Source organism: Falco naumanni, chromosome 1 (genome assembly GCF_017639655.2).
Source record: "Falco naumanni isolate bFalNau1 chromosome 1, bFalNau1.pat, whole genome shotgun sequence".
Classification (NCBI taxonomy): Eukaryota; Metazoa; Chordata; class Aves; order Falconiformes; family Falconidae; genus Falco; species Falco naumanni.
This window is the reverse complement of record NC_054054.1, coordinates 122,225,598-122,251,210: the sequence shown is the minus strand read 5'-3', so window position 1 is coordinate 122,251,210 and position 25,613 is coordinate 122,225,598.

Genomic DNA, 25,613 nt, shown 5'->3' with positions numbered 1-25,613 from the left:
CTAAATTCAGTTTTCAAAGAGCATCAGTTTGCTTCTCTGTAACACAGCGAGAGCCCCAGCAAAGCTTCAGCTTTGCCAGGATATGGGTGTTCTCCCGCAGGCTGTATGGGGGCCTCTGCAGCTGTAAGAAGGGATGTGCCCGTCCTCCCTTGGCCTTGCAAAGGGCATGTTGCTCAGGTGGCTCATCATTATCTTTCCAAACTAAAACCAGTAACAGTACCCATTCCCTCCCTCTCAAAGATGGGCTACTATCAAATACAGGCATCCTGGAATAGCCCTGACCACAGACATGCAAAATATACTTGCTATGAAATAGGTAAAGTTAGGTTCCACCAGGTCTATGAGCCACCAGTGGCAAACCCAGCAACAAGAAAACAACTGGAATGTGGATGTGGTGCGCAAGTGTGGCATGTACACAGCCGTGGCGGGCTGTCACTGCTTGCCACTTCAGGAGCCTGGCACAAGGCAACTACCACTAAGGCTCATCTGAATAATTCCCACATACATTCCAGATGTTGACCACATGGCCTGCCTTTGTAAGGTTTAAAAATAAGAGGGGTGAAGGAAAAAAGGGTGAAGTGTTTTTTTTCTTCAGTGTCCATATTTATTTTCTACACAGATGTTTGTAGTTGTACAGAATAAATAAGCATAAATCAGCCCTTTTTTTTTTTTAAGTGCACTATATGATTCATATTTATGGAACGTGTACAAAACTCAGTGGAGCTAACAGAGCTAAGCTGCAGACTGTTGACATATAATAAAGGGCTGCATACTGGTTTTAGAGACATGAAAATCCTAAAATAACCACATTGATCAAAACCACAAATATCAACATTGCTGCTCTCCTTGCTCCATTTTCACCCAGCGGGCCTGACCCGGCAGCCTCTCTTACAGCACTCCACGCAAGGTGCCTGTCAGCCTGGGGAGGCTGTGCCCTGCACGGGGTGTCGGGGCAGCAGGAGCAGCCCTGCAGGGAGAGAGGAGGCAGGTGGGTGAGGGCTGGGCTCCTCCTGTGCACAGCTCCTGCCCCAGCAGCCAGCTCCGGGCTGGATGCGGTGCTGCCGGCCTGCCCAGCAAATGCAGGAGGGGAGGTGGGCTTGGGTGAGCCGGTTCCTGTTCTCCCCAGGAGCTGGGACAGGGCTTCAGGGCTGCTGCCAAAGACAGGCTGTTAACAGAGTAATTAAACTCTGCTCAAAGAAATATGAGAGAGATATTATTTTCCCATACGGGCTCCATTTGTTCAGAGTTCTCTCTTTTCCTGCCTAATTCAAGCCTTTTGTAAGTCAAACATGCAAGCCCAGATGAGAAGGGTAAGCCTGTAGAGGGGAAATACTCCTTCAAGGCTGCAATACTGCATCTTAACCTGGAGAGGGTGGAATGGAATATGACATCACTGAATGTCACCTCCCAAGAAGTACTGTCTCTTCAACACTTACAGCACAGGAAGCCCCGAAAGGTCTCCGCAGGGATGTACCGATACTATTTGCTGTGTATCACTCTTCACATACCAGCAGTGTCACAAAACCGTTTTGGCCCCAGGAGAGCTAGCTCTCAGGGGAAATCCTTTTTCTCCCTAGCAGTGACTGAGCTGGTGGCAGCTGATAGCACAACGCCAGAGCCATTATCTGGCTTACCCCTGAAGTTGATAATGTAACTTTTATGCTGAGCTGTAACTGCTGAGGGCAGAAAATGGATTAGGTAACTGTGCCATAAAGGTGAAGGATGGAGGCAAGTGCTGGCTGCACCATCTCACGCCAGACAAGTCAGCCGTGTCACCACAGAGGTAACATTTAATGGCCAAATGGCCACTTTCATTCTTTTAGGGGTCCATGAGGCTCCAACATTAACAGCTAGTTCCCAACAGTATCAGCACAAACACAGTATTTTGACTAAAAAAATCTCTCGCTTTTGTTAAAAATAAAACATGTTTCTGATCGGCTAGAGATGACTTTAAGCTCTCACTTCATTGCTTTCTGGTACTTAATTCATGTGCTTTGGAGGCAGAAAAGGTTAAGGAGATGCTACTGAGATTTGGATGGCTCATCCTAAGTAGCCTTAAAAATCAAATGCCTGGGCCGCTAATGCAGTCCTCAGTCCTGCTGAGCCCAGTGAGCAAGCTACTCTTAGTCACCTTCACTGCGAGAAGCCTTTTTTACATAACAAACTCAACCACAACTTCTCTAAAGACATTTTAATAGGAGGAAACTACAAAACACAACCAAGACCACAACTTCTGCAGAACATTAGCAAATAAAGGTCGTAACACTGGTGATTTTTAATATACGTGAATCATAGACCCAAGGTCTTTCCATGAATCATAACAGAAATGTGAAGAGTGGTATGGTCTATTAAAAAAAAAAAAAAAATAGAAGAAAAAAAAGGGTGTGGGTAGGGGAAGAGGTAGGTATATGCATGCTGGTAGTTACTGCTGCTTTATATGATGAGCAAACTTTAGAAGGTCCCAGATGTTTCAAGTCTGAACTAACACCTAAAGGCAAAAGGGGTCAGAAAGAGCTCCCCGAGGTGCTCAGTGGGGCATATTCCGTAAGGAGCAGTATGACTGAGGGAGGGGATGGGAAGACAGGCCTTTTCCTAGAACGCCAGCTGTTCTCTCCCATTTGCCATAGATCCAGCCTGGTGAATTGCAACAAGGCCTGGAAAACACTGCACTGTCAATGTAAGGGTAGATACTGGAACAAAACAGTGCCAATAAATGGTTGGTGCTAAACACAGTCCTTCATTCTCCCATTGCAGTATTCTGCTACAACTAACACTCACCTGTATCTGAAGTAACCTATTTCAAGCTCCTCAGCCTGGGTTTGAAGTGTGTCTGACAAGAGTTTTAAAAAAAAAAAAAAGTTAAGCATCTTCCACAGAAGTTTTCAGGTATTCTCATTTCTCAAAAGATTCCTCTGCTAAAGGCTGACTGAGTTGTACTACTTCCGTTCAACATTTTGATTTTGTGATTAGCATTCACCTTACTCAATGTAACAGCAATTATGACTCAGAATGGGTAGATCAATCTTCAAGATACAGGCTATACTGTGCCTTTGGGCACAGCCTCCAAAACAAGGGTTGAAGTGTTCACCACAGTGTCTTGAAAATAATCCCCAGGGCATTCATGACTCAGAGACACACCTCTGAGTCACTATTCTTTCATTACTTCCTCTTGGTCTTTTGGGGTAGAAACTTACTGCTGGTTTACACCAGCAGCTAATTACAACATCTTCCTGCTATGCTGAGCTTGCCATTTTGGCTAGTGACTCTAAAATTAGAGCCAACATTCATTCTTTGCTCTACCTACTGGAATAAGGAAGTCACTTGATGAGTGAATCCTGCTCATCACACCCAGATCTGAAGCCGTAGGGTAAACTTTCTGAGTAGCCCAATTCATTGCCGTGGAATTATCTGCTGAGTGATGCAATACTCAGGCAGGACAGCAAAATGTAGTTTAAAGCTTGTGATCATTGAAAGAGATGACATGAAAAGCACTTTAAGTTTGTGAGACAGAATAAGGACCTATCATTAAAAAAGTCCTAGGAAAAGCTGGGGAAAAAACATTGAACTCTGGTTTGCAACTCACATTGGCTATGGGAAGAACTATCAATCATCACATCAATTGAACCTAAGCTTCTTGCTGTCATTCTTACCCAAAACAGCTGAAATCCAGAGTAGCTCAAAATAACCTGAATCCTTACTACATCTGGGATCAGATCTCCATTACGTACCAGTCTCTTGGTACCCAGGGTTGAGTCATATTTAGCTAGTGATTGAGAGTGAAAAGATATCTTTCTGTGTCATAGAATATCACCACTCTCGCAGATGCCACTGAATCTATTTCCTTCAAAGTAATGAAGTGAGATTGTTTATGTGAATGCTTTCAAAGAGCTGAACCTGCGAGGTCCTGCTCACAGTTCAGGAAATCGCAGAATATAAATCTGTCCAAATCAGCCAAGCTCATACAAAATTCAATACTGGAACACAGCGACAGCAGCAACATCTTGTTCTTTTGGTGTAATGACTGTTGATGCTAGGATTTAGGAGGATTATGTCGATTTAGGAAAAAGAGGGGAATATTAATATACAAAATTGTTAAATGTCAAATCAAATCCTTTAATAATGTGTGTGTCTGGTTGAGGATGGGAGTGCTTTCAAAACTAGCTACAAATATTCAAGAAATCCATTTGGCAAGTTCAAACAAATAGCCCAAATCAATTACACACGCAGTATTCTTAAGGGGACACATTTTCAGCATAGTATGTGGAGAATTAAGCCCTCTGCTCCCATTATTGTTAATGGGATTGGCACACCCAATTCCTCATACACATGGTTGCAAGTTTAAAGCCAACAGATAAAAATGTGATTTTTAAAATAATGTTTTTATATTTTCTAGTCTTTCCTATGTAGTGTAACAAAGTTTTGTGTTTGCTAAGAAATCTCAGTGCATACACTTAGGGTTCCCTGGCCCTACGCGTACTCATAGCTGAAACTGGGATGGAAGAGTGCAGGAACTATTCCTGACGGCTGTGTGGAGAGCTTCAGAGAGAAATCGAAGCTAGAAAGTAAGAACTGTACTTTGTAGGAACTGCAAAATGTTAGCCCCTACTCTTAAGCATTTCTTATGCAGAACAAAAATAAGTCCCTCTGAATTTTCATGTGCAAGAATCAGAGAAGAAAACAAAAAGCTAACAATTCCAGAGTAACAATTAGTGTAAAGCTGCTGGATAAGCTTTAAATCTCTGAATCAGGGATTAGAAGCCAGTTATCTCACGTTCCAAGTAACTGTCCCAACTGCTACCTTACCGACTACTTGAAATGGGTGGAAGGAACAGTTTCTTTCACTCTGCCATTCTCTGATTTTGATCCAAAATTCCTTTTTAAATATCAGAATGTTGAATCAAGATTCAAAGTCTGCTTTGATAAACTGGTATTTTTCTACGGAAAAATAATCTGACAGTTGCAGTTAGTAATAACCATTGCTTTTGTCAAAGCACCCATGTTAAATTCTTTCAAGAAGATTCTTTGTTTACCAGGTTTTAGATTGGATTTACACTGAGTCAGGAACCCCTGAAATCTTTCCCCTGACCGCAGAGCACTTGGAGATGTTCCCTTTTCCACGGGCTAAAACGGCACCATTCAAACTGGTGTCTTTAGGTGTGTCTGGATGTCCTTCTCATAGCAACACATGGCAAAATTAAGAGTGAGTCTCTAGAAATCTGGTGCCATTTTTTAAATAAGTAGATTTGGAATGCTCTCATCTGCCCTACTGTGATTACTTGGAAGAAAACGGATCAAGTTCTGATGACCAGAATTTGATGACTTTCTGCAACAAGTTCACCAGTGGATTCCTCTCTAATACTTCCAGTCAGTAAGTGTTGGACAGCTGCACTCTCTGCACTAATACCTGTATATTTCTCCAGAGTTTTTCACTGTAGGTGTACTATTGCTCAAGGGATAAAAACAAATTGTCTGTTAGTATCTAGAGGTTGGAGCCAGCTTCACAGTTAAGTGCTCTACACGCAAAGGACTGCAGAAGCGCTCTGTGAACTTGGCAAAAGAGCCCTTCAAATTCCAACAACAAAGTTTTGTTCCTGATATTCTGGCTAGCTCTTCTATGTCGAGTTCCCACAGATTTAGTTTACAGCTTAATTCAGCCTCCTAATTACACCCGTGTAGTCCAGTGAACAGGGTGCTAAGAGAATGTTGGAAAAAAAGTGCTATTTCTGGCTTTATAGTTTACTTGCTCTGTGCTGCTATATTGCTTGCTCCCTCCCCTCCTCTTCCTTCCTTAGGTGGGGTCTTTAGGAAAGATTCTCAATTTTTTGTAGCCAGGTAAGTGACGTTCCTCCTGATTTTCACCAGTATTAACCAGTAGAGGACTAGGTTTCAACAAACAATGTTTTATGTAGACAGGAATTACTGAAACAGCAATGGTGGCCTTTCTGAAGGCATAAACTATTATGTTGAAGACATCTTCTGAAGCTGATAGTGATGGAATGGAAGAGAAGGGGCCAAGCTGTCTTGAATATGGATCCAGAAATTATTTAAATTCCATGAATCCTTGTACTTTGGTTTTGACTTAGAATGTTTAAGAACATGGTGTAAAACTAAGGTTTGGTTCCACAGCTGGTGTAAATTGGCATATATCCATTTACTTCAATCTGAAATGTGCTCCTTAAAGGTCACAATACCTGGAGAGTGTAAATAATTAGGTCTGCCGGTCAACAAAGCCTGCCAACTTGAATTAGCTGTTGGGCCACTTGAGTTTAAGACAAACATTGACTATTCATTGGAGAATGCTCTTTGCAGTTACTGAGACATCAGTGCTATTGCAGGTCAATATTTTCTCTGCAAAGTCCTATCTGACAGTCACTCTTTACACTTTCCCAAGCAACAAATGTTAAATTCTTTCAAGAAGATTCTTTGTTTACCAGGTTTTAGATTGGATTTACACCAGTGAAAGCCAGGAGGAAAAGTCATGGAAGGTTCTTTATGGATTTCTGCGACGAGTGATTGTAAAAACCCCTAGCAGTTCAGTACAGACAGCATAATTTTCACTGGAAAACAAAACCTATTATATGATCAGTCAGGTTTTTTACTTTGATAATCAGAGTTTCCCTCAAGATACTCAACCAGCAATTCATCTGCCTAGTGGAACATCCTTCATAAGCGATTTCCATAACAATTGCCTTGCAGAACATGGTATGAATACATTAAGGATAATGTGTAATGAAGTGGATTATAGTTTAATCATTGTGAGATAGACATACTTCAAGCAGCTTATGGAAGTCATTTATATAAAGCCCTAGAAATAAAGATCCTGTCTGGTAACCTGGAATTTTAAGGCTCAGTTTTTAAAAGGGGAAAGAAAATGTGGGTGCAATATATCTATATTAATAAAACATGCACTTTCAGAAACCACACTGCTATTTACTGTAGATGCCTACTTTGCCTAACATTAACTATTCACTGGAAATCCTGTCTGTGGTTAGGAAGACACGGCTGCATTTTCCACATGTAAATAGCCACTTCCCTATGAAGTGGCCTAAAATCTGTGCTGAAAATAATGCAGCAAGTACATCCCAGAGTGCACCATCGGTCCATATGAAGCCTTGCAACACAAGGGTCTCTGTTCAGTACCCCAACGCAGTTTTAAGAGTGAAGGTGCAGTCCATACTTCAAACCCCATTACAGACTATTGCCCTGCAGAAGCCCATTCCATGTGCAACCTGCTGCTGTGCCAGCATGGATTCTGATGTCTGGAGAACATCTCTCCATTATACCAATGTTATTGGATCAACTTCTGTTTTCTAAAAATGTCTCAGCAACCTTCCTTGGTCTAATGGTAAAGTATTAACCGGCATTACTTTAGATCTCCATTGACTCTCATTAGTCTTTACATTAGACTTTTCATTAGCCTTTTCTGGACTAGCAGAACTCTCTCTGGGAGAAAAAATAAAACAACAAATAACATTATCAGACCATTTGTGTGAGGCTTGGCTAATTCTGGTCAAGCAGCACAAGCATTATTTATACACTGCAGTTAATTTCTCTTCATTTAACTGTAGCATCATTTCATTCTGTCCAGTGCCCTTTTTGCCTCCTGATAGTAATTTATATCTATTACAGCATTACAAAGTGTTCGAAGAAATGATGTAGCAGACTCAGAATTATAATGTCTTTTCATAAAAAAACCCAACTCTTACGACAGTTTGTAAATATTTATTGACCTCTGTTTGCCTTCTTGTCCTAAGAAACGTGTCCAAACTTTATAACCACAGTAGTGAAAGAAATATTTTTAAACATAAAACTTGAAAATTACTATTCCAATGTCTTCATGCAAATCCCAAAGCCAAGCCTTTATGTATAAACACTTAAGTATTAAGAGGGCTGGCAATACTTCTAATATAAAGTATGTGGTGAAGAGAGGGCCTATTTTACAAAAATGTAACAGGCATATAAATGAAATATGCTAAAGACTGTCACAGTTGAAAGTATTTGGAAGAAATGTTTAAAGGGATGGGGCTAAACTCTGGCTACTGAAAATATAAGTTTAACTTGCAGTGCTGCTTGAGATTATATCAGCTGGGGGGATGTGTCCACTGTCTAAAAATAGGAAAAGAAAGACTGGAACAGCTGTCGCAGGGAATTTTGCTTTCAAGAAATGCTCTATTGTGACAGTCATTGCAAAGATAAGATTCCTTTCCAGATGAATAAAAGGGGTGGGGATTTCTGTGAGACCGAAAATGTCAAAGAACAAGTGATCTTCAAGATTACGGTTTCAGAAGTCATACTGATTAAAGCTCAGATCTGTACCTTTCAGAGCTGGTATGACTTCATGGTTTTGGTATTGGCAAGATTTCTGAAAATGCCACAGTATCGACTCAGAATTGTATTACAGCCATGAAAGTCAACATGCATTTCAGGACTGAAAAGGAGCCCCCCGGAAATACAATGGATGTTACAAGCTCTTGGAAATGGAGTTATTCCTACAATTACTAGGTTGTGTTGTCATAAACGGCCTGGTATTTGCCATGAATTGCTCTGAACATACAAAACATAGGGGTTCTCAAGGAATAGCACATAACGACTAATAAGGGAATCTTTATTAATTGCATTTCTAAGGAATGCTTTAGTATAGACAGATTAGTGATACACTGATTTCTAGTTATAATGGCTTGATTTCAAGTCTTTGGCACGCTTACCTCCCCTGTCTTACTGCTTCTGCTGGTTTTTGACTTTCATAGGCAACAAATGGCTTCAGCCCGTGCTAGACTTTAAGAAGATGACTCTCCTCTTAATGGCAATAGGATTATTTACATCCTTGAAGTTATTCAGGTATGGAAGTTTCAGACCCTCTCCAAGTGACAAGAAGGCTAGGCTACTCTTTGTTTTCATGGGAGCCAAGCGCAAAGCTCCACTCAGGTTCTCCTGTTGTTATTAACGCCAGCACTGCACCATGTATGTCAGCAGCAGAAATAACAGAACCATGCCAGCCACTGACACTCCAGAGGAAAATTCTTCCTTGGCGGCTTGCTTGGTGGCACGTGATGAAAAAGTCACACCATGTGCCACAACTATCACACGACTGGCCAGCCTGCTCTCCAGGGTAAAATAGGTCAAGACTGAGATGCCCTGGCAGAGCCATGCAGGGAAGTTTGCATAATGCCTACCCCACTACATCTGACTTGAGCCAGTATTATTAATCACTCGCTTTCATGAGCAGTAAATTCACCCATAAAATTTAATTAGAAATAAATCTGTAACTGCATTTTTAAAATAAGGCATATGATACAAATGCCCATTAAAGGAGTGACATGAACACCCACTCGGAGCTTTACTGGGGAACCAAGAAGGAGGGTTTCTTTGTTGTTGTTGATCTGTAGTAAGTTTTAAAATACTATACAAAATAAACATCAAGAAGCATTGTTTTGAAGGGGTAAATTACACACCCTCTGAAAGGGATCTCTGTCAGCTCAGCACCCAAAACTGAACATGCTATTAGGCAGACTAAATAGTGAGCACAACACAACTGCGTATCACTAGGGGCCTCCCATATATTTGCCTAGAATACTTGGAGCTGACTAAGCCTTTTTCCGTGTTAAATAATAATTACATTTCTAGAAGAATTCAGCCCCAAATATTAAGCATTCCAGCCAGTCCGTCCAAAAGCAGAGGGAGCAGTTGCTGATCTATAAATACTGCTGCACCCAGGAGAAGTGAACGTTGCGAGAGTCACTCCGCATGGCCACCGAACCTCTTCACATCACTGCAGTGCAGAAAGGGGCTCCGCTGGGCTTGCTGCCGGACTGGTGTAAGGGAGCCAGCGCGGGTGTAACAAGGATGAAGCCACATGTGTCAAGAGACCTTTTCAGCCAACTTGCCCCCTGCCCCGCCCCAAATCACTGAACTTTGTATTCCTTGTTTGTACTGCTCAAGACACTTGCAAAACAAACTTTTTCATACATGATTTATATGCAAAGCAGTTAAAAACAAACTGACCTTTCTCACCCATCAAAAAGTCCAAGCTTGTTCTTGTATCCGATTGCCTACTTAAAACATCTGAGATTGCTCTTTGTTACGCATGGGTATGCTTTTGTATGTGTCCCCTTACAGAAGTTCTGGGAGGAAAAGCAGTGAGGGGGTTTTGCAAGATGTTAGTTCATTTAGCAGATGGAACGGCTGAGAAAAATCGGCACCTATTTTTCTGGAAAAACAATGTTACATAAGCACTTCTGTAACTTTTTCTGTTTCATAAGTAACCTGGCAAGTTGAGTAATTCACATTCTGGGTATCATTCTAAAGAAATATTTCTAATAATCCTCTCTGTGTACAAAGCGGTATTGCCTCATCCTGGTCTGGCATTTAATCTACTAGATACTATTTTCAGAAAGGCTATTTCCAAATCCAAATAAAAACAACAATCTCACACTTATATAGCACCTTTCATCCTAGAAGATTCCAAAGAGCTCTGCAGAATTAAAACAAAACAGATATGTTGGACACAGGGTGGCTTCATTCATCTCTGAAACGCAGCCAGCTCTGGGCTGAAGCATGGTTAGCAGCAGCAGCTCAGAGCAATGCTATAGAGCCGCTCGCAGCAGGGATGACGGACTCCCCGAGTCTTTTCCTCTGTATCTTACTACAGCGACACTGAATTCTGTGATGTTATTTGTGATTTACACATGATGTTAAACAGGCTGGGCTGTAGCTCAATAGGGAATGGAAGGAAAACTTGGCCACCTCCATTGCAATGCCCTGCTCCCCTTGCCACCCTGCACGACAGAGATTTCAAAAACTGTAAAGGGTGGAAGAGGGGAAGAGAACCAGAGACTCAACAGGCTCCTAAGGAAAATTAAGGATATGTAGGTATCATCCCCATAAAAGTCACAAGCAAAATAAAAATTCAGCAAGCCTGCATTCTCCTTTTCACAGCTTTGTCTGCCCAAACACCCGAAGGCCATCCTGGCCAGCACAGAACTGGGAAAGGTCTGAGCCAGTGTAACAACTGCATGGCCACATCTTCAGCTGAATTGGAAATCTTTGGAATAGTCCTTGAAAGCATTCCAGCAGGAGCAACCGCCACTCTTACCGGAGCAGCGTGGGAGCGTTTGGGAGGAAGCCACCCTCGATCCCTCACTGCCTGGTTTAATGCAGTTTGCTATTATTTACCTTCAGCACCTGCACTGTCAGCTGACAGCATCAGAAATCCCAGCTCTGGAGCAACTGTTAATAACCAGCAGGTTAAGATCCATTTTCTCTCCTGCCTTGCACACACATACTCTTACTAACTCGATATGGAATTATTTTGTGAACTTTTTTTCCAGGCTCTTTTTCTGCTGCCTCCAAGTGTCACAGCATAACTCAGTCAGGCTGTACCAGGATCCAGAGCTGGCCATATTATAATCTCATTTAAAGATACGAAGCCATAATTAGTGAACTCTGAATAACCATTCTGTATTATGATGTCTAATACTTGTCTTGGCTAATGCAAATACAGGGGAAAGGGTATAATCTTATTTATATGTATCAATGAACTGAATATATGTCTTTACAAAAACCCTGCAGTACTTTTGCCTGCACAATTTAATCTGTGGCACCGAAACTGCACATTAACTGCTTATACTAAGTTGTGCCTTGATTTAAAAAAAAAAAAGGAAGGGAAAAAAGCACCAACCTTGTTAACCCTCTTACCAGGCTAATACTTCATTGAAAATCCCCTTGGTTGTAATGGATTTTTCTTTTTATACATACTTTATACAGCACCGTATTAAAGTGGCTTTTTATAAACACAACACATGAGGTTAATAGCTGCAGCCTTGGTTAGGGGTTTTTTGTACCCTAAATCTCTACCAAGACGGTTATATAAATGCCACTATTCTAAAAATAAAAAACAAAACAATCAGGGAAATGTTACATTATCACACACCATATTAGGCTATTAATGATGGCAAACCAGGGCATGCTATTTGTGGGTGAAATAAAACTCCTTACAAAAAGAATCCGTTTTCACCTGGTCAGAACCTACCTTACTGCAGTTTCCAGCCTGAGTTCAGGAAATCTTTGAAGGGCATCTTTAACTACAGGCTTGTTGCATGCATGCAACAGCTCTTAAAGGTTACGCATTTACAGAATTTCATTGACTAAATGGGATTTTAATACATGCGTATGTGTTGTCTTGAACTGCCTGTCCATGCTCACACAGATACCAGACATAATGCCATACAGTTTTGAGTACAAAGAAATTCAGCATTCCCAGCTACTCATGGATTCCCAGCTCTCCTGATACCTGCTATTCTGACGATGCTTATAATACTGTCTGTACTATACTGTTTCCAACTAAAGAAGCAAAGGGGTATCAGTATCTTTTCACAGATTTTTAGGCCAGGAGAGTTTTTAAAATCTCATCTACTTTAAAATACTGTCCAAATAACTGAAAAGTCATTAGCAGCAGCTTGTAGAAGCTTCAAGGGTGTTTTACTGTTTCTGATGCAAAACTTCTGGTGTATCCTTCAAAAGAAGCTGCTCACACCCCCTCATTTTATGGAAACTTGCTTGGGCATGGTTTTATCAGGTACTTAAGAGTAATTGGGAGGGGGGAAAAGTATAATTAATCTAGAACTATAAAATCAAGCATCATAAATTAGTCCACCTTGATCAGCTACAGCACTTGGTTCCTCAAAATGATTGCATTTGCCCCAGGCCTTGGCCTCCAGTAACTGCAAAAGAGCAGCCAACAGCTCCTTTTCTTTCTTCTCCTTGGATGATCTCTCATTGATCTAGAGGATCCCTCACAGGGTGGAGTGAGCTGCTCTGGGCAACAAGTTTTGCTGTCCGCTGGACTGGTACTTCTTTGCAGTACAGGGACTGACAAGGGGGATTGTGCAGCTGCAGTGATGCTTGTGCAGTCACGGGCATATACTGCCCTGAGTGGTGGTAATGGCAGGAGGAACCGCCACGGTTCCCACCTCCATGCTGGTAGACATCGTTCTGTCACTAGGGTGTGAGTGCACACTTGGTTGCTCAGGGGTTTCTAAGCTCTCAGTAGAACTTTCAGAGGTGTGCACCCATACTAGTGTTTTACTGCCTGTCACTGAAAATTTATTGCTCACTGTGCTGGTTTTGTTTGGGTCACACATTAGATTTTACTGTCTTAGAGCAAAATTTTGTGTGGATACACAGGAACAGGTAACATATGCCCCAAACTTTAGGATATAAACTGTGTCCTAGTTGCTTTTGAATAAACCAAGGATATGATTTCAATCCTTACATATGATGTAATCTTTTAGCACTTCTGGACTGGCACCTTACTTGCAGCACTTGTAAATAAAGACTACTGTAGTGCACAAGTTTGTCTGAGTTTCGGAGACTGTGAAGAGTTATGGTTTGTGTTGTTGGTATCTGTCACAAGCTACTTCATAATCTGTCTTCAGTGTAGTAAAGTGGGTGTTTTCATCCCAGAAGGAGATGTGGCTCAAAGGGAAGAGTTTCTACTCTGGCTTCTGTTCCTTGCTTTGTGATGGACTCTAAAGGGCCTTTGATATTTATGTGAATTCTCTGTGAACATTAGAAATATGTCTGCTTTCTAATGGTAGCATGATAGGTAATTTGAAAAGTACTTGAAAACCCTCATACTCAGTAGCCAAATACAGAAACCACAAACCCAAAGATTTTCAGAGCTGTATCATTTCCCTGCTGCTCGATTTTGCAACTCTACCACTCAACAGGCAAAAAGAATTGAGAACAATGCATTTCACAGACATCATTTAATTGCATCCATTAAGAAATAATTAGGATTTGTGTTCAAGCAGTCCCACCAAAGACTGAAAGTCCCATTTGACCAAGCACTCTATAAATATGTTTTGTACTGTCACATGAAAGGTGTGTTGCCCAAGGAAGCTTGTGGCAGAGATGAACATTTAACTGAGCTCTTCCCAGAGCCCCCAAGCTGCTTCTGCCAGAAGAACACGTGCCTTCCCGTTCCGTGCTGAGTCTGATGGCACAGGACCATCCAGACCATCCACAGGGAGCTCTGAGTGTCATCTCCTAACTGCTCTGGGAAGCGAAATACCACAGCTGGTTCTTCTCTCACTTCATGGGAAATAAGAAATATTTTCAGTGTTTGTGGATCTTTCCACAGGCTGAAATATTCTATCTAGACAGCTTTTATTCTGGGAGAAAATAGTCTAGGCATTTTCTTAATAATTTTAGCATTGCTCACTCATTTTTCTTTTTTTTCCCCTTCAATTCCTCTCTGTCACGAGAATTAAAAAAATTCCATTTGAAATGGAACGTTTTCTTTAATCCTATAAAGAACGAGTATAATTGATTCAACTATAAAATTTATAGGCATGGAATCAATGCTTATTATAGTCAAAACATGCCAGGTCACTTCTTTGTGGCTGGTTTAACGCTGTTCCGTTAAGTATACTGTTAAATGAAAATGCTTTAGTCTAAACATGAAAAGGTTAGATTGTATTACATCTGCACAACTCTGCGTGACTGTTAGTATCTGATTTCAGGGTTTCACATAGAAGACCCTCCATTGTTTTCTTTGTACCTTCTCTCTGGGGTAAAACTAACTTTTGACAGTCACAGTAAGTAGCTGCTATAATGTAGATATTAATTTAATCTGGAGCTGTATTAGTCCTTAAATAGTTCAGACCTTGCCTTTATGTTTTGGTGGTCAGGAAAACACTGAAAAATTGAGTACGAAGGCAGCTTAATCATGGCAATGATGGCAAATCCTTTCAGTCTCTCTTGATTTTCTGTTCTCAGATGTCTACCTTCAGGGCTAATTGAAAAGTTGCAACTGTTAGGCAGACACAGTCACTCCTGTAACTACAGCTCTACTCCTCGGACTATTGAACATTTCTACACACTTAAAAGTTTGCAATTAAGCTACTAAACTTTTCAGCAGATGTTTTTTGCTAAGCAGCAAAGTGTTTATAACTTTCCTGTTGGTGTAGAACCATCACAGAAATCTAATGGTGGAACATTTAGTAGGTGTATTTTATTAGAGCTGGATCCAGTCAAACAGACTGGAGATCCTCTGGTTGAGCAGATTCACATTTCCTTACTACTCTGTTACTTCATCTTCGTGGTGTGCCTGGTGTAGGCATGGCACTTCTGAAACAAAACAGCATGGGGAGGCTCTGATGGCGTGGTGTGACTGTGCTCTGATGCAGCAGGATTAGATTTCAATTCCTGGGCCTGGGTTGAACAGGTGTAATTCCTGCTGAACCAAGTGGGAATTCCACAGTTTTAAATAAAAACAGCTCTTGGCCCATTATCCACTTACATGCACTGTGCCCAGGGGCCAAGACACACAGAATTGACAAGGATTGGGGTTCCTCAAAAGCTCAAAGCTTTACCACATAGGGCTTAAATAAAGTAGTGTTTCAGGCAGCAGGGAGCACGTGCCAGTTTCATTTGTCTGAATATCGTCACTCAGAATAAAGGCCCTTAAAATCACTAGTCACTTTCCAAAAAAACCAACCCCCCCCAAATTATAAATCCTAGCAATGTCAAAGCCTAAATAAATACATATGTCAGCTGCCAAGATCCTGGATGTCAGTTTTTAAGGCATATATTGCCCCAGACTAGTCTGTAAATAATTTTTGTTTTTATTCAGGACTTTAAAACCACATCACTAGTGGGCTGGACTTGTGGTTCTTCATTTGCATATTCTGTGTTTTGACCTAAATTGAGTTAAATGCAGAGGGAGAAGAAACGAGGGTCACATTTCATTAACAAAATAAAGCAGCTTGTGTGAAAACAATGTCTATAGTGATGGAAAAATATGCAACCGAACTGAGCCCTTCACTGGTTATTTAACTAAAACAAGGTCTCCTTAATGACAAACACTCCCATCTTCAATTGCATCACAGACACTAACGGGAAAACTTGGCATCTCTCATTGTATGGGAATATGAGGCAGAACTGGTGAGGACTTTTTCCTGCCATCCCCTTGCCAACTGTACATTCCATCTGACTGAGGATTACTGATAATTTTTGGCAACTTCGTGGCTACAGAGGACTCTTCTGTACAACTATTTATTTATCCAGGACTTCAGGAATTTATTTTTAACAGAACCTTTAAAAATGCTGCAAACACAAAATATGCTAATTGTATTAACAAAAGGATTCCTACAGCAAGCTTACTTTTTTTTTCAAGCTTACTTTGGGGCCAAGCTCCTCAATTGGTGTAAGTTGGTAGAGCTGCTCTCACTTCAGTGGATGCCTGCCAAATTTACAACAGTTGAGGATCTTTCCCAGTAAAGCAAAATGCTTATAAAAATCTGAACGAAAGGGAGTATTTAGACGCATTTATATTCTTTCCTTAGCAGTAATACCAGGGAAACTTTGACAGCCGTGTCTCTGCAGCTACTACAGGAACCTAATTTGCCAAGGCAGTATATATAGACACAGACCCTGTCGGAGCACCCTAACAAACTAAAGTGAGAAAACAGGTCGAAGATATTATTCCCATTTTACAGAAGAAAACCTGAAACAGAGAAGTGGTCTATATGGGACTGTGAGAGTGGCTTTAAGGACCTGGCTGTCTTCTGACCACATGGAGCCTTGTAGACAGCTTGGAGACTGTGGAAATCTGTGGGCAGCTGGTGCGACCATGCCTTCTGAAGCACGATAATCCACCTGACACTTCGGACACCTGGGGTCTTGTGTGATCGAGAGGGAAGGCTTCAGCCATCTGGAGGCATCTTGAAGGCGAGCCCCCTGCTCCATGGGCGAGCCTGGTGGGGCAGCCTCAGCAGGGGGAGCAGGGGGGCAACAGCGGAAATATGGAAAATGTCCTGCTGAGCTGAGCAGGAGCAGGTGGCAGGGTGTCTCTGAGGAGGGGAAGCAATGACAGGGAGCTGAGCTTGCCTAAAGTAGCTTTAAACCACCACTTCATTAACTGTCTTTTATTTTCTACTAAACCAGACAGAAGTGACTCCAGCAGAGCCCTGGGCCACCTCTATCCGGACATGTAGACATACCCAATTAGATTATGCAGCTTGTCAAAAACTTCTGACAAAGCTGAGAACTAAGCTCCAGCCTCCTGTGTCCCCATGCAGAGCACAACCTACTATTCCCTAAATGTCCTGGAAAATCTCAGGACTAGATTAGAAACTATTACTTTCACCACAAAAAATTCAATGACAACTTTTTGGTTTTCAGTGACAGAAAGCTGAAATGTTTTAGTTTTGGACAAAGTTATTCCCCTCCACTTTTGGGTACAGAGGACTAAAGAATTTTTACAAGAAAACATTATTTTCTTCCTGGTTTTAATAGAAAGTTTGTTACCCAGAGTCTCACAATTTTTTCTGAATCTTAACCTGAACATTTTCAGATGCCTTACCAAAAGAGCTAAAAGCAATTTTTTTTACAAGACCAAGTTTCCATTAAAAGCCACGGCAAAAGGGATAATTTTTCTATGTTTTCTTCCTCTTCATCCAAATTGTGAGTGGCAGGAAGGAAGGAGGCAAAGGGCTGCGTCCCCGCAGCACCGCTCTAGGACTAGCTCTGGGAGGAAGGCATGTAGACCTGGCACTAGCCACAGCCCCTTCCTCATACTGAGCAGGGAGCAGAAATTGCTTTTCATCTACACCTGCACTGACCTACCTTGCCAAGGGGTTCCTGGCCATGGCATCCTCCCCCTCAGCCCCTCCCCACCACCTTGTCTCCAAAGGGATGGTGCACACATGTCCAGACAGAGACTCCGCTCCAGGCGGGTTCGCTGGCCCGTACTCCCTGCATCTCAGAAGAGTTAGGCTGTGTGTTTGTTTAGTGGGCAATTTGCACTCATTTAACTTTCATGGACTCCTGAACTGCTTTTGCTATGTTGTTATAAATCCTGTGTGAAAATTTTGACCATGTTTTAGAGCAAGTAAGTTAAGCGGTAAATAGGCTGTTAACTGTGCTCTGCCTCTCCAAACGCTCCACTGGAACTAAGGACACTAAACTCCTGGCTTAGGCATCTAACTTGTGTACCTGACATAACTAAAGCTGGGCAGTATAGGTGCCTTTGGATTATATCTCCTGTGTTTGGTTTTTAAGTTAGTCAACATCACCTTTGCCTTGAATTAAGAGTACATGCACAGACTATGACCCAAGCTCCGCACAGTAACTTACTGAGCTATGGCTTCACAAGCACATGCCTTAGTGCTGAGCAGCACGGAGGCTGGCTCACAAGTATCTGTGTTGCTCTGAAGCAGGAAAAGCATTTTTTGACAAAAAAAAATACAAAAATTTCTGCTTTAAAAGATTTAATTAATTTAAAATGTAAAATAAATTATCCATAAAGTAACCCAAAGAAGTTAAATGTTCCCTTCCAGGGAAATTCTCACTTTTTATAATTATCCCTTTTTCTAATAAACTAGTAATTTATGTAATCCATATAAAACCACTAACACTCATTCTTCTATTTTTAAATAACATTGGATAGCTTTCCCAAAGCTTATTTTATTTTTATGAGAAGGATTAAAAATCATGATGGGCCATATTCTTCCACACTTCTATCTGCTGACAAGTAACATACTCCTGCCATAATACCAGTGAGTAGCTGCTAGGGATGTGTTGTTGTGTGGAATTTGCACCACCCCCCTGGCTGTGGAGTAATACCAGGCTGACAGATTCACTGCTTTGAATCCAACGCCATCTGATTTGGAGCTTGTGGAACAAGTCATAAATCAAGCGATCTTTATGTTTCTAGACAAACATTTCAAGAAAAACAAGGATAAAGGATCTCTATATAGAGCTATTTGCTCTATCCATCCTCTTACCCAGCTTAATATTTTTATTGCTTCACAATGAGCCTACATACTGTGATTTGCCTAGACTGTACAGGAGGAAGCTTTACCATTTCAAAGACCAGGCTGCATCCCTGGTTTTTACCCAGAAGAGGAGCATGGGAAGAAACTGCAGCTAAGTCACCATGCTTCCCGGGGCTCGCTCTTCCTGGGATGCTCTGGTGCTCCAACCCATACCTACAACATGCAGAAAGCATAATCCACCCTTCGGTAACTGTGTATCAGTGACTCAACAGTGCTTTGGTTTTGGATCCAGTGTAGGGCTAAAGTGCAGCAAGACTGAATGAATCGCACTAGGAGTGACGCAGTATCTTAGATGGCATTGCAGGCACAAACCGAGGGGACACGTGACCCTCACCACTCAAACAAGCCGGGGGTGAAGTCTACTCAGATAAGAAAATCCTGCCTGTGCTCTCATACTTCCCCTCTGCCCCTTATTCCTCTCTCAAATAATTCAGATGTTTTAGTCCTTCCACACAAAAACTGGAGCTTTAAATTAAAATGTCATCTGTTAGTAAAGAAACTAAGCTATGTTTTTCATTCCTGAGAAAGGACTCACTTATGCTTATAAGTTGCTAGTGATTAAGCAACTGGTATATTTTCACACTCATTAAAAGAAACATGGTGTGTTCGCCTTTCTAAGAAAAGGCATCTTGTTTGTAATACTGTAATACATTGGGAACACCTTCTAATTGGCTTCTAGTGCCCCTTGCCAAAATTCAGACACAAGTTTGTTTATTTACACAAGGAAAAAAATAAAACATTGTATAATTAGTCGAGTAATGGACTCCTAAATTCAGCAACTCAGAGGTATGCAAAACTGACAAACTTTTTAAGATTCCATTTTGGTTTATGAAGTATCTCAATAGGTAGCCCAGACTGCATCATGGCTATTGTAGCAACGTGCTGCTCAATGTGGTGTTTGTGTCGAGATGGAAAACTTTGACATGTTTGATTTTTATGCAAGTCAATTAACTTGTTTTTTAAAACTGTAAGGGCATGCTTTGCAAATAAGATTACTTACTATAAATTATGAGAACATAGGGCTCCATTCAGACAAAAATGTTACACACCCCTTACACATGCATAAGTCTGCAGAATATAGTTCTGCACCCTGACAACCTATTCAGCTAGGGGTAGGAGCTTATTTTGGTCTATTCCATGGGGGCTTTCCTAAAAAGATATGAACAAAAGGGGATAGAGACTTAATTAGAATGTCTCTCTACACCCCACCTTCCTTTGCACCACCCAGGCAATTCCAACAGGCCAAAACCTCTCCTTATGTGGTGAAGGAAGGATTTCTTTTTTCAGTTAAGTCAGCCCACAGCAGAATTAGCAATGGTATGTCCCCGTAACCACAGCACAGACAGACATTTGGCCATTCCCACCTGTGAGTTCGGCTCTCAGCGCTCACACTTAAGCACGGTCTATTGACTGCAGCCATGTCCATCTGTTAACACAACGTTCATTGTGCTTGGCCCCAGCTCAGATGGGACCTTTACACCAAGACATCAGGGTGACACTGTCCCTGGAAGAAATTACATTGAAGCCCAGAAATGACACACTGCTAACACAAATGGAGACGGCAGGGCTACTGCAGGCAGCACAAATCATTTTCATTTCATGCAACAGGCATTTGGTCAAGACTTCTTGCTTCCAAAATACAGATTCTTCGATGGGTGCACGAGAAACTCAGGATATCTATTTGATATTCAGAATACAACACAGAGAACTGCAGATACGTCCTTGGGGCTTGGAAGCAACCACAGTGCCAATACATACACAAAGCAAATCCAGAGACAAGTAGGAGTCAGAGAAAGAAAAACTGCACAATTTTGTCCAGGTCCTTTCCACTTTTACACATGTGGAGAATCTTTACCTAAGCAAATCATCGCATTGATTACACATGTGAGCGAGAATTACTTGCATGAAGAAAGGTCACTGGATCTGGTCCCTGCTCTATGCACATTGTGATACAAAGCCAACTCTTACCAAGTCCAAGACTTGTTCCTATTAGCTCTGAGTATTAGGTTAAGGCACAGGAGACCACACAGCAGAGCATTTTGTCTTCCTTGCCAGCTTCAGTCTAAGTAATGGAGTCATTCTTATTTGAGTTTGATGTTAGTTGGTTCTAATACAAAGTTTGCAGCACAGACAGTCCATACTGCAGATTACTCCTTTCCTTGAAAAGTCTTTTACCTAGACAAAAAGGTTAAAAACAAGGAGAGAAGATGGAGAAGATTAAGGGACAAAGCTTTTCTTGTCCCCTGGCTATGTTCTGGACAATCTCTTCCACAGACTGACTGCTATTAAAGCAAACTTTTGGCTTAGAATGGCAAACTCATACTCATAGAAATAGTTACATACACTCACAGGAACACGTGTATGCACATACACATTCCGAAAAGAAGTTTCAGTCAAAAGACCTTCCAAAGTTCGATGCCCATAATTGTGTTCAGAACAACATAAGATGCTAGTCTGATCAGAAATCAGCCATTTCATTTACCAGAACTGACCTGCCACATAAGGAAAGATACTTCCCATTCATCAGGAGAACCAGCGTGGCTACGTGTCTCTGAGCAGCCTTACAATGTCGGGTCAACTGTTGTTACTGGCAAGACACTGCTGTGGAAAGCCTGCAACAGAATCAGGGACTCATCACTACCAGTATGTGTTGCTATGGTCACCATTGAAGAAAAGCAAAATCATTTGAGAAGGAAATAAAAGACACTTTTCCACCAATAGTGACAGACACACTAATAGGTTAGTGATCCTGGTGGAATGCTAATCAACAGCACATAGAAAGACTTGGAAGTCATGCAACTTTTAATATTCCTAGTGAAGGAGTATAGAAGTAAATTCACGTAATACATGGCCATGCACCCAGGATTTATAGTACTACTTAGTACTGAGAGCACAGGCATTCATTTTAATGCCATGGCTAAGTCAGGTAACAGTTTGTCTTAAAAGTCTTCCCTCACAAGGATCTCAGCTACCAGCCATATTCACCTGAAGAGTCCGTCCACACAGTCCTGCTGAACCAAGTACTTAATGGAGCTGGATTCCTTGCTTGCATAAAACTGAACAGCTCGCCCTACACCAGCAAAGCTCTGCTGATTTACTGCAGCTATGGAGCTGGCATCTAATTTGAGCTGTGAGACAATCTAGTTTTTCCATTCCTCGCAGCTCTGGTGAATAATTTAAATATATGCTCAGAGCTCACCAAAAATAATACATTTTCAAAAATTCTGGTGAGCTGAAAAATTAAAAATACTGGTTTAGACTCACACAAAATGCTCTGTTCAATCTTAAGGGTTTAATTTTGATGGAGATGGGATTTTGGCTTACATAGGTTAAAAAGGAATGGATTTTTGTAATTGAATGAGAACTTTCAAAATGAAAAAAATAATTTCAAATTGAAAAATCAATAGCTATTACTCAGAACACATCAGAACAAAGTATTTAAAAAAATATTGTTTAATGTTTTCAGAGCTGGAAAGTGGCCACATTTTCCAGCTGATGTGAATCTGTAAAATGTTACACTGCCACCAAGTCACCATTTTTGCCCCAGAAAAACTGCTAAAATATTTTTCTCAGCTATGCAAGTAGATAAATCTATTGACCTCAGTAAGACAGTTTGCACAACTAGGGCCAGAAGCATTTACTGTTTTAACAGAACCTAAACTATTCTGAGAAATGCACAGCAGAAATACAGAAAGGTCCCCTTTTCTCAAGGTGACCTTCAATCTAGTTGCATTTGAGTACAATTAAATTAATCCAAAATACTAAGAAGAGGGACAAGGGTTACAGCATGTACTATAGAATTGCCCAGTAAGGATAGAAGGCAGCAAAATCCTTTGAAATAAGTAATATGAGTCACACATTGCAAGTGCCACTGCAGAAATGATGCTCAAGAGCATCTGAGGCAGGAGAAGATTTGGGAATGATTTGCAACAGGGCTATTTAATGCTTGCGGTAGAGCTACTCATGGATTCAGGGGATTCAGATGTATTATTTAGTGCTCCAGCAATTTAAAAACATTTTTTTGTTTTCAGAGGAGATTAGGTTTATTGGACTGTGCTGTGTATGTGTCTACATGCTCTCTCACTTAGGAATATTGAATTCCTGACAATAACAAAACCCAAAAGCTATGTTGGGAAGAGAGATCTAGTAGCTGCCACTACTAAGGTAAGCTAAAGCTCAGCTGTTACTAAAAATCAAGGAACCACCACAAGGCCTTGCCCAGTGTGACAGACCGACAGACCAGGCTTCAGGTCATGTCTCTTAGAGTGCTGCTCAGCCTATCCAAAGTTGATGTCACCTGGCTTGCAGTGCACAGGCAAGACAACGCTCCCCAGAAATGGGAGGGTCAGATTAGTGCTGTCCAGGTTTGGCTCCACATACATTTGGCAAATGAGCTCCAGAAATTCACTTTCAAGACATAAATCCGCAGGAAACCAGGTTTCACATGTTCCATGGCTTAATGTATTATAAATATTGCAATTTCCCCTCAGAGTTCAAATTATTGTTTCCAGTGAGTAGCACAGTGGGTCACTAGAGGTTGCAGTAGTAGCTGTCCCAAACTTGAACATAGGAAGATCTCTAGCAAACTTGTAAAATACGTAAATTATATTATTTTCTGAAGTTAAGTCTGCAGAGAAAACAGAAGCCTCCTACTGCTGCCAGCTAACAGCCTTCTTCAGGTCAAGTGGTAGCAGTCTTTGCACAGACACTAAAGATCCTGCAAGACACTGACAGAGGTTATTATACCAGATATTCCACCTAACAGTGACATGATGCTTATGCTCTGCCCCTCAACAGTACTGCTTTACACTAGAAGTGACCAAAGGAGTCCTTTTATCATCTTAACTCCAGCAAAACTGCAAAGGCTATACTGGAAGTTTCCCATGAGCTCCTCAAGAGTGGGAAGTATAGCTTTAGAGTCCATTTATTTTACAGAAGAAATAAGGGGTAAGAAAAAAGGTTGATAAAAAAGCCCTTCGTTTTTCTAGACAGCTCAAGAAATTCCACAAAGCTAAACTTGCAAAAGAAAACATGCAATTTCACAAAACGTCTACTATTTGGTCAAAAAAGATTTTAATCACAATATTATGACCACCTTCAGGGAAAATGTGGTAACAGACAAAGAGAAACTTCAGTGACAACTAACTCCTGTGCCAAAGCAGAAAGATTTTAGGCAACAAGAAACAGAAAAAGACTTCCAAAAAGACTTCATTTATTTTATAAACAGATTAAGATCTTCAATCTGCATAAAATAACTGTACTGAAGTCAGTATGTTTATCCACTACATCTGCAGGGGCTGATGGAGAGGCTAAAATGAAGGAGGGAGGAGACTCAACCACTCCTTCAGCATGTGACAGCATCAACCATGCTGGTGGGAGGCAGGAGGAAGGACAAAAGGGGAGAGTGGGTAACACTGCCTTAGCTCTACACACACATACACACACACACATCATCCTCCCTTTTTTCCTACAAATCCACCCTGGCAGAAGATAGGGCTTAGAATCCAATGATTTTGCTTTAGAAATTCTCTTGCCTGTGAGAAACTGCAAGTTGTCTTCTTTTTGTCACTGACTTCAGAGTAAGAAGATTTGGAAATGGGATTTCCTGCAGCTCCTAGGAAAGTTATGTACCTAAATCCCACTTTTTTGTGTGCATCTAATAGTTCTTATTAGAAAAACAATAAATAAAATCTTACTATAGCCCATTACAAAATGCACAGTATCCAATACAAACTTAAGCAATAGGGCTACATCTGCTATTTTTCACTGTGTGATGTATTATCATTGTCTCCTACTGAGAGCTGGGAATTTCTGCATCCAAACCTCAAACCGTAGGGGTTTTCCCCCATAGGTGTCTGCTTGTTGAACACGATGCCTAAGCTTAGGCACCCAGGCCTGAAAATGTTAACCTTAACGTCTGTTAGCATCTCTCAGAAGCTTAGGACTAAGAGAAACCTAGTCTGGCTGTCTGAAAAGTTTCATTCAGATTGCTTTAAATATTTTGTGGATGATTACAGTCTGAACATTTGACTACATGCCACTTCATTAGACTTACTCATTTTTTTGTTCGTACCATAGATGGGAAATTAAAAATGATCTTTTTAAAAACTTTGATATTTAATTTCCCATAAGATATGAGAGATATTCAGGGCAGTGTCTGGAAAAAAATTAGGATAATTAGGTGTATAAATCTCTGCTTCATTTGAAACAACGCATAAAAGCCAACCCTACATTAATTTTTTTGCTGAAAGAACTTCAATAAGTTTTAAAGTAAGTGTTTCATTTACTGCCACATGCCACACATACATGGCAAACAGTTTATACAAACCACAACACTCAGCTGTTCCTGGTTAGGTAAAACAGCCCTCCCCTGAACACCCAAGCTGCTCTCGGTTCCCCCAGGACTCTGATACAGGGTGCTGAGCATTTCGGCCCGATCCAAGAGAGAACCTATGTACGTGTCTTACGTTAATCAGGTGAGCAGTCCTCCTGTGGAGGTGCTCATGAAGCCTCGGTTGAGTACATGCCTAAGACTTTGTTGGCTCAGACCAGAAGGCTCTGCACTTTTGAAGACAGCTTAAGTACAGCATAACTATCCCTGACCTGGTGGTCCAGCCTTAATGCCTTCTTCATGTAGTTCCTAGTGAACTTTATTAGACTTTCCAGTTAACTAGAATACTCCACTGTGTATATACACAACTGTATTAGGTTTGCATGGTGAGGTTTTGGTAGTGGGGAGGGCTTACAGGCTGGCTGATGTGAGAAGCTGCTAGA